The sequence below is a fragment of the Myotis davidii genome, unplaced genomic scaffold, assembly GCF_000327345.1.
Source record: "Myotis davidii unplaced genomic scaffold, ASM32734v1 scaffold62, whole genome shotgun sequence".
NCBI classification, from domain to species: Eukaryota; Metazoa; Chordata; class Mammalia; order Chiroptera; family Vespertilionidae; genus Myotis; species Myotis davidii.
In genome coordinates, this window is record NW_006295180.1 from 1,956,118 (window position 1) to 1,964,458 (window position 8,341).

Here is an 8,341-nt window from a genome sequence, read left to right on the forward strand (position 1 = left end):
ACTTTATTATTACTTAATTGAACTATAATTAAGTCTTGCATCGGTGGTGGAGTGAGTGAGCCCTCATAGGTTGATCGTCCTCTTCAAAATTGTCCTGGCATTCTTGGTTCTTTTTTTTACCTAATACATATTTGAACCTCATATATTTTTGTGAATCTCAAAAACCTCATTTAAATTTTACTAGGAACACTTTCAATGTGTAAATTGCAGAAATTTAACATTTTGGAAATTGATTCCACAAATCCATCAATATTGGGTATCTTTCCATTTACTTAGACCTTCAAGAAATTTTAAAATTTCACACACACAAAAAAACATTTTTGACAACTTTTGGTAGATTTATTCCTACTACCTTTATATTTTTATTGCTATTTTCACATATACTGTATGTTTTCCAAACTATATTTTTCTAGTTGCTCATTGCTGGTAAATAAAAGTTTACTTTTGTATAGCCAGCAATTTAATCTCAATGACCTTTCTTATTAATGTTAACAATTTATTCTTAGGCCTTCAATTGAGACACTTTTACAGTCATAAATTATTTAGAGGGCTTTTCCCTTAAAAAATCCACATATATGGTTTAGTTTTCATTATTACTTCTGTTGTCTAGCAATTGACTGTTCTCAAAAATGTGGTCTGTATAATTCGCTGCTATTGAAGAAATGCTCTGTGGCCTCATATGTGATCTTTTGGTAAATGTGTCATGTTCTTGGAAAGAATGTGCATTCTCCACATGGGTCCCTTTGATCAAGCTTGCACATCGTGTCATTCAGGTCTATAGCTTTACTAACTTTGGATCATTTCAAACTATCAATTACTGAAAGAGATGTGTTAAAATCCCCCTATGACTATGTAATTGTCTATTTACCTTTGAAATATTATCAACTTTTTGCCTTGTATAACTTGATGCTATGTTTTTGGTGCCTTCAAGTTATAATTATCTTCACTGATCCCAGTGAATTGCTACTTTTGGTCTTTATTTAGTGACCTTTTTTCCCTTAATATTCTCTACTCTTTTTTTTTTTCTTCAAAGACAACCTTATCCACTCTGATTATAACCACACCTTTTTATTGGGGCTAGTTATTTTCTATACTTTTACATTCAACTTTGTTTTTGTCCTTAAATTCTAACTACATCTTTTTTAAAGCTGTAGTTGGATTTTTCTAATCCAATACAACTGACAGTGTCTTTCTAATTAAGAGTTTAAATTTGCCCCTTTTCTGACTCCTACTATATTTGAATTTCTTTAGGTCATCTTGTTTCCTGCTTTATACTTAACTTGATTTTTTTCTGATTCTTTTTGTCCTTTCTTGCATTTAGTTAATATTGACCAAAATTTTTATACTCAATGGTGTTCTCTCTACTGGTTTTAAAATTATGCATACAATTTTTCATCTTAAGTGATTACCTTTACAAAACTTTTAGTAAGCATAGCTGCTTTAATAGTCTAAAGTTAACTAATATTGCCACCTTTCTCCCTACGATGTCTGAATGCCTGATCTCTGCTCATCTCCTGCCCTTCTTACATACTTGTGACCAGTGCCTTCATTCCACCTTGTTTTTCTACTCCCAATTAGTTTTTTTATATACAGGATGTCCCCCCAAAAGGTATATACACTTTAACAGCTGATAGCTCAATTTTAAAAATGAAATGCATTTTAATAAATACTGCCCTTATAATTATTCAAAGTGTGTGTTTGCATTTTAGGGGGACATCCCAAAATTAAATATTTGGTCAAGTCTACCTAATATAATACATTTCACTGCTTCTTTTTAGGGTCAGTTTCTCCCACAGCGTATTCTTGATTAATTCTTTCAACAGAGATCTGTAAGTGGTAAACGCTCCTCGTTTTCATTTGTCTGAAAATATTTGGGGATTTTTTTGCCCACATTCTTAAATGACAGTTCAGTTATAATGTAAGTTGATGGTTACTTTTTTCTTAGGACTTTGAATATATTATTCCACTACCTCTGGCTTCTATCATTGCTGTGGCAAAGTCTGGACAATCTGATACTCCTTTGAAGGCAACAGTTCTTTTATGGACCTTTCCTTTCTACTTGGTGTTGCTTGAGTTACACTATGTTTGTCTAGTAGAGAATTTTATATTACTGACTTGCTAAGGTTTGTCTCTTTTTTAATTCTGGAAAATTCTCATTTATTCCCTTGAAATAGCCCATTCATACAATTTGACCTGCATTTTTCTTTGTTATTTCCTTCTGGAACACCTGATAGCTGTGTTGGACCTTCTCATTCCACACTCCATGTCAGTAAGTCCTCGTCCACGTGTCGTCTCTCTTCATTTCTCTGTGCAGGCCTCTGAATATTCTTCAGATCTTTCTTTCCATCCACTAGTTATTTATTCAATGATACATATAATTTTCAGTTTAACACATTAAGTTTTCAACTGTAATTTTTATTAATTTCTGTACTTTGATTTCTTATTTAACTCAGTCCAGTCTTTTTTGATAGTATCTTATTCTCTTATTGTGTCTTTTATTACTTCTTTTATGACTTTTATAACTTTAAAAGTGTTCATTTTAGCCCTAGGGGGTTTGGTTCAGTGGATAGAGCATCAGCCTGTGGACTGAAGGATCTTCAGTTCAATTTTGGTCAAGGGCATGTACCTCAGTTGCAGGCTCCACAGCAAGTGCAGGAGGCAACCAATCAATGTTTCTCTCACATGGATATTTCTCTCTGTCTTTCCCTCTCTCTTCCTCTCTCTAAAAATCAGTGGAAAAAATACCCTTGGGTGAGGATTTAAAAAAAGAGATGTTGAAAAACAAACAGATAAATAATAAAATATTTTTTTAAAAAAGTGTTCATTTTAGCCCTAGCTGGTTTGGCTCAATGGATGGAGCATCGGCCTGCAGACTGAAGAGTTCCAGGTATGATTCCAGTCAAGGGCACTTGCCTGAGTTGCAAGCTTGACCCCCAGTGGGGGTCATACAAGAGGCATCCAATCAATGATTCTCTCTCATCATTGATGTTTCTATTTCTCTCTCCTTCTTTCTTCCTCTCTGAAATCAATAAAAATATATATATTTTTTTAAGTGTTTATTTTATAATCTACCTGATAAGTACATTATCTGAGTTCTTGGGGTTTTAATAGTGACTTTTATTTTGTTTGTTAAGTCTTGTTTTTTATGGATTGTTTTCTGGGTTTTGTAAATTTTTATTATGAATTAGTCTTTAGCTGGGACTTCACATAGGGGAATCCTGGAGTGTCTAGCTTCCCAGAGAGTTTTTATGTTTGTTTCAACAAGGTGTCCAGAGGTATTACCAGTCTGTGACAGCATTTTGTATTAATCTCTTTGTAGGATGTGTACTAGACCACTCTAGTAATATAAATTTAATCGGATCCCTGTGAAGGCACCCTGTGACTAGGAGTTTTAAGGAAAGGCTTTTGATGTTTTGTTTTGTTTAAAAAACAGGCTTCTTTGTCATCTCAGTGTGTGAGTAACATGCGGAGTATGTTTTCACACTTAGCATACTCTTCCTCATGTTCTATATGGTCCTTCAGACTGAAGTATGAGCATGCTTCTGAGAAGGCCATTCCGTATGAAACATTCTTAAGTTAACAACAGGCCACATTATAATTAAAAACAAAACTTCACAGCGTGTATCTGAAGTGGAAACGCTACAGTCCTGAGTGCTAACTTGGGGGTTTACAGTTAGGTCGATCTCACTTTCCTCAAAAGGAAAAAAATGAACACCAATGAAGTGCTTACTGTCTCTCTGAAACTAGCTGTCACCTTCATGTCTTTCTGCTGTTACTTTTAAAAGAGGAAACCCCCAAATCATTAGAAAACACTGTGGTTACACGTTCTCACTGCCATTGGCAGGCATTCATTCACCTTGGGCATAAAGCAGAGCCAGCCAATGCCATCACCACCTCTGCTGACTCTCCAACCCTCCCTTCTTACTATTACCTACACCAGGAATGTGGCTCTGTTATTTATTTTGCTCAGGGAGCAGGCCAGCAGAGCATGTCATAACATTCAGAACTCAGACATTTGAGGACCCGGTCAGAGTTTGGAGGCCAGGGAAGGAGGAAACTCTTCTAATAAAACTATGACATTAGTTCTCCTCACCTACCCTCTCAGGGCAGAGGCCCGTATAGGATGAGCATGGAGGCCAAGGCGTTTTAGTTCACTAGCAAACCTTCATTAAACAGCATGTAGGTTGTGCATAGCAAGATTGTTCTCAAGAAGTTTATATGTTTCTCTAAGTGGACCTTGATTTGTTTCTCAATTCTACATGATTTCTCTCCTGAAGGTCTGAGGCTGGGGTGAGGCTATGGCATATCTGGGTGGAGGGCAATTCAGCCAGGAGGAAAGGAGTCAGTGAGGAGAGCATTCAGAGAAGGCAGAGATTGGATAAGGAGAAAAAGGAAATGAGAGTAAGGCATGCCCTTTAAGCAAAAGTCCCGCAGGAGGGGGCGGTGAATACATTTTTGACACAGACACCTGTCAAATGCTGAGCATGTCACAAACAGGCAAATATGCTGTGACTGACCTGGAATAACTCCACTAGTGACTGCTGTTGGTTGATGGGGGCACAACCCCTGGTTACTGCCCTGGGTACCCACCCATGTCTCTACCCTGCTTCTTGCCTCTTGGGTTGAGGAAGTCCTACAAAAGGGGAAGGTGAGGTCGCCCTTTGCCCTGAGTGTGTCTTCGGGACCTCTTCTCCAGAGGAGGCTTTTGAGAGAAAAGACAGCACTTGACAACATCCTGACAACAAATCTACCACAGCAGCTACCAATTGTTGGGCCCTGTCAAGAGTCAAGCTTTGTGGTAAACACCTTCTGATTCTCAGCACCCAAAACTGCCCTTTGTGGGAGCTCTTATCCCACAGCCCTTCCCTCAAACCCAGAGGATCTTGGCATGCACCCTCCACCAGTCACCGCCTCCCAGCATCAACACCCACACACCCAGAGACCTTGAGAACCACAGATGGGCTCAGAGGGAAGCCCAAACAAAGATATGTAAATTATGTTATTTAATAAAATTTCCCCACTAGGATTTTCCCTTTGGGCTATTTCTTAGTCGCCCTGTACTTTCCAGTTATGTGCTCATTTGTTCACTTAATGAACAAAATAAATAGAACTAACTCATCGTCCTGTACTTTTTTGCACCACCACCCCGCCCCCTGCCCCCCAGCATGAGAGGCACAGATCATCCTCTGTGAGGGAGGAAAAAGTCAGGGAAATGATTCCCACGTTGACTGTAAAGAAGAAACCACACAACCTAAGCAAGTTGCACAAAAACAAAACACAGAGAACTTGGCTTCAGGCTTCATCTGAAGCACTTTGGAGAAGCCTTTACCTGGCATGCCACAGTTCTCCCAGGACCACATGTGGGAAGCCTTCCAGGGATGGTGTCCTGGTGTTTCACTAACATCATGCTAGAATGCCCTGTTCACTGGCTCCTCCCATATCTCAGTCTTGTTCATCCATCACTCTAGAACCTTCTCTTGCTTGTAGAACCTAAATTGTAGGGTTTTTTTCACCTTCATTTTATTCAAGTCTGTTCAAACATCAAGTTTCCAGAAGAGTCTTTCTTAATCACCCCATATAAAAGAGCTAACCTCTACCACTAACTTGCTTTATTTTTCTCCAAAGCATGTCTCACAATCTGACACTATCTCACATTTTGTTAGTTTTCTCTATTTTGTTTCCTCCACTACATGTTAAGGCTTGTGTCTTATTTGCTTCTGTTAGTCTCAGGTCCTAGAATAGCATTGGGCATAGGGTAGGTGCTCAGTGAATGTTTGCTGGATAGATGAGTAAGTGAATACAGATGTACTTGAGAGGGCTATTTTGGCAGTTTGCATTATTAGCTTCCACTTTCATCCCTCCCTGTTTCCATCTGTGAGAATGTAGGCCAAATGCAAAGTTAAGGCACAACCCACATAAGATAGCTGCACTCACCTCTGACACAAATTTAAGTCTGAGGGGGTTCCCAAAACCACCCTCAATTCTGATAATTCATGAGAAGGACTCACAGAACCCACTAGTAACTATTATACTCTGGTTACACTTTATTACAGGAAAAAGATACAGATTAAAAATAGCTAAGGAAGAGACACATAGGGCAGAGCCTAGCAGGGGTCCCAATGTGAGCCTCCAGGTGTCCTCTCCCCATGAATCCTGGACAATGTTACCTCCTCTCGGCCATGTTGTGTGACAACACACAGAGAATATTGCCACCCAGGGAAACTCACTCAAGCCCCAGTGTCCAGAGATTCATTTAGGGCTTGATCACATAACTACTCACATGCTGACCACTAGTCTTTAGTTGCTTCTGGGAGAGAATTGATATCACTCTCTCCACCGAAAGCCTCCATTATAAATCATGTTGTTAGACAGTCCAGTGACCAACCCCCAGGCAAACAAAGACACCCCTACCAGGCATGACATTCCAGGAGTTTAGTAATTACCTCCCAGTGGCCTGAGTCAGCATGGGGTGACCCATTGCCTCTCATGGGGCGGGGTGATTGACTTCAGTTGAGAGAGGAAAATCATGCTGAGGAGAGGACATGACAAGTGGATTCCAAAGGCAAATTCTCCATCACCATTTGGCCCACATCCATTCCCATCACAGCTTAATTGGAGTCACTTAAGTATTATGGAATGATTCATTAACATTTTTCTTCTTTAGGGATATAACACCCATAATAATCAGGCAAGGCATAAAGCATTTCTGTTAGTCCCTTACATACATAACTCTACCATGCCTGAAAGCATCTCAAGAACTCCCAAGCCCCCCAGCAGCAGCAGCACAGCAGGGGTAGTCTTGGCCAGGAGCAAGGTAACAAGGTAGGAGACCCGCCCGGCCTGCACAGGCTCACCCTCCACCAGACACTGCCCCAAACACTGGCCCACTGTTGTGCTTCTCTGTTTACAGAATTCTGCTCTGTAAAACAGAACAGGAGGTGGGCTTTCCGTCTGGTGTGACTAAAAGCTATGAACATCAGCACCTGCTCTTTTCTCCAAAATGGAATTTAGCTGTAGACACAGCGGAGCTGTCAGGAAGCCTTATGACTGCCTTTCAGGTGTTTATTCTCTAGGATCGGTCCCGGTGTTGACTTCCCTCTGCTCTACATATGCAAGTATCATTATCCCAGAGACAAGTCATTTGTAAGATGATGGTATTTGTTTAGCACCAGATGTTGCTTGCTTTCCCTCATTTGCTTGCTGTTCCTAGCCCTGGGGATGCCGCACAAATGATGGTTCTGAGGAAGGCCAGGAAAGGTCTCCCCCACCCAAACAGACCTCGGAGCAGCTGCTGGAGGAAGAGCCGAGCTAGCTGAGTGTTCATCTCTAATTGTAACGGTGGTGAGGGTACTTCATGCACAAAAGCATCTATGGTTCCTTAAGGTTTTTATTTTCCAGGGTATATATCAACAGTGCCACGCAAAGCACATCCCATTAGGATCAGAAAGAGAAAAGAAAGTAACATCTATGAGGGGTACTCACCACACATACGCATCATACTGTTTAACCCTTATGATTATTCCAGTGTGTGATATTATAGTGTCTACTTTTATAACTGAGGAAATTGATGGCCTGACCCAAGAAAGCACTGTTAAGTATGGTAATCATATGTCTGAACATTCCAAAGTTTTAACACTGTTCTGCTTCTTCCCTGGCTGGGACTTCAGGATCTGCACTCACTCTGTTGGTTGACTGATCAGGAGCCCACTAGCCCCACTCTTCTTGAGTGCCCTATAAAATGTATTCCACATGTGCCCTCTAGCTAACACACATGAGGATCAAGCGCAAAGAAAAGAGAATTTAAATGCGTCTGCGGTCACTTACATAATAGAAAAGCAAACAAGCTAAAGAGAACTCCGCAAGAATACATATGCAGTAGCTTACATTAGAGCAAAATACTGTGATGTCACTAAATTAGAGGCTGTCTTTATTATGTCTCATGGATAACAGAATAAACCTTATCCTAAAGATCTACTAGTAAACATGATAGTGCCATCAACTTTCTACTGTTCCAAAGATAGGCCTGTGTGGAGACAGGAGTCCAGAACATATATTTGTAAAAGGATGTCAGCCAACCAGGATCCTCAGATTTCACATGGAATAGAGATGGGTTTTCTTCCCTATACTCTCCAGTCTATGTAGGTATGAGTCAGTTGGCCCCAAATCCAATATTTACTTTTCTTTTCTTTTTTCTGTTGGCTGTTGTCTTTTTTTGTTTGTTTGTTTCTTTAAAGTATTACATATGTCTCCTTTTTCCCCCATTGACCACTCCCACCCCCCCAGGACAAGCCCCCATCGCCCCAGTGTCAGTGTCCATTGGGTATGCTAATATGCATGCATA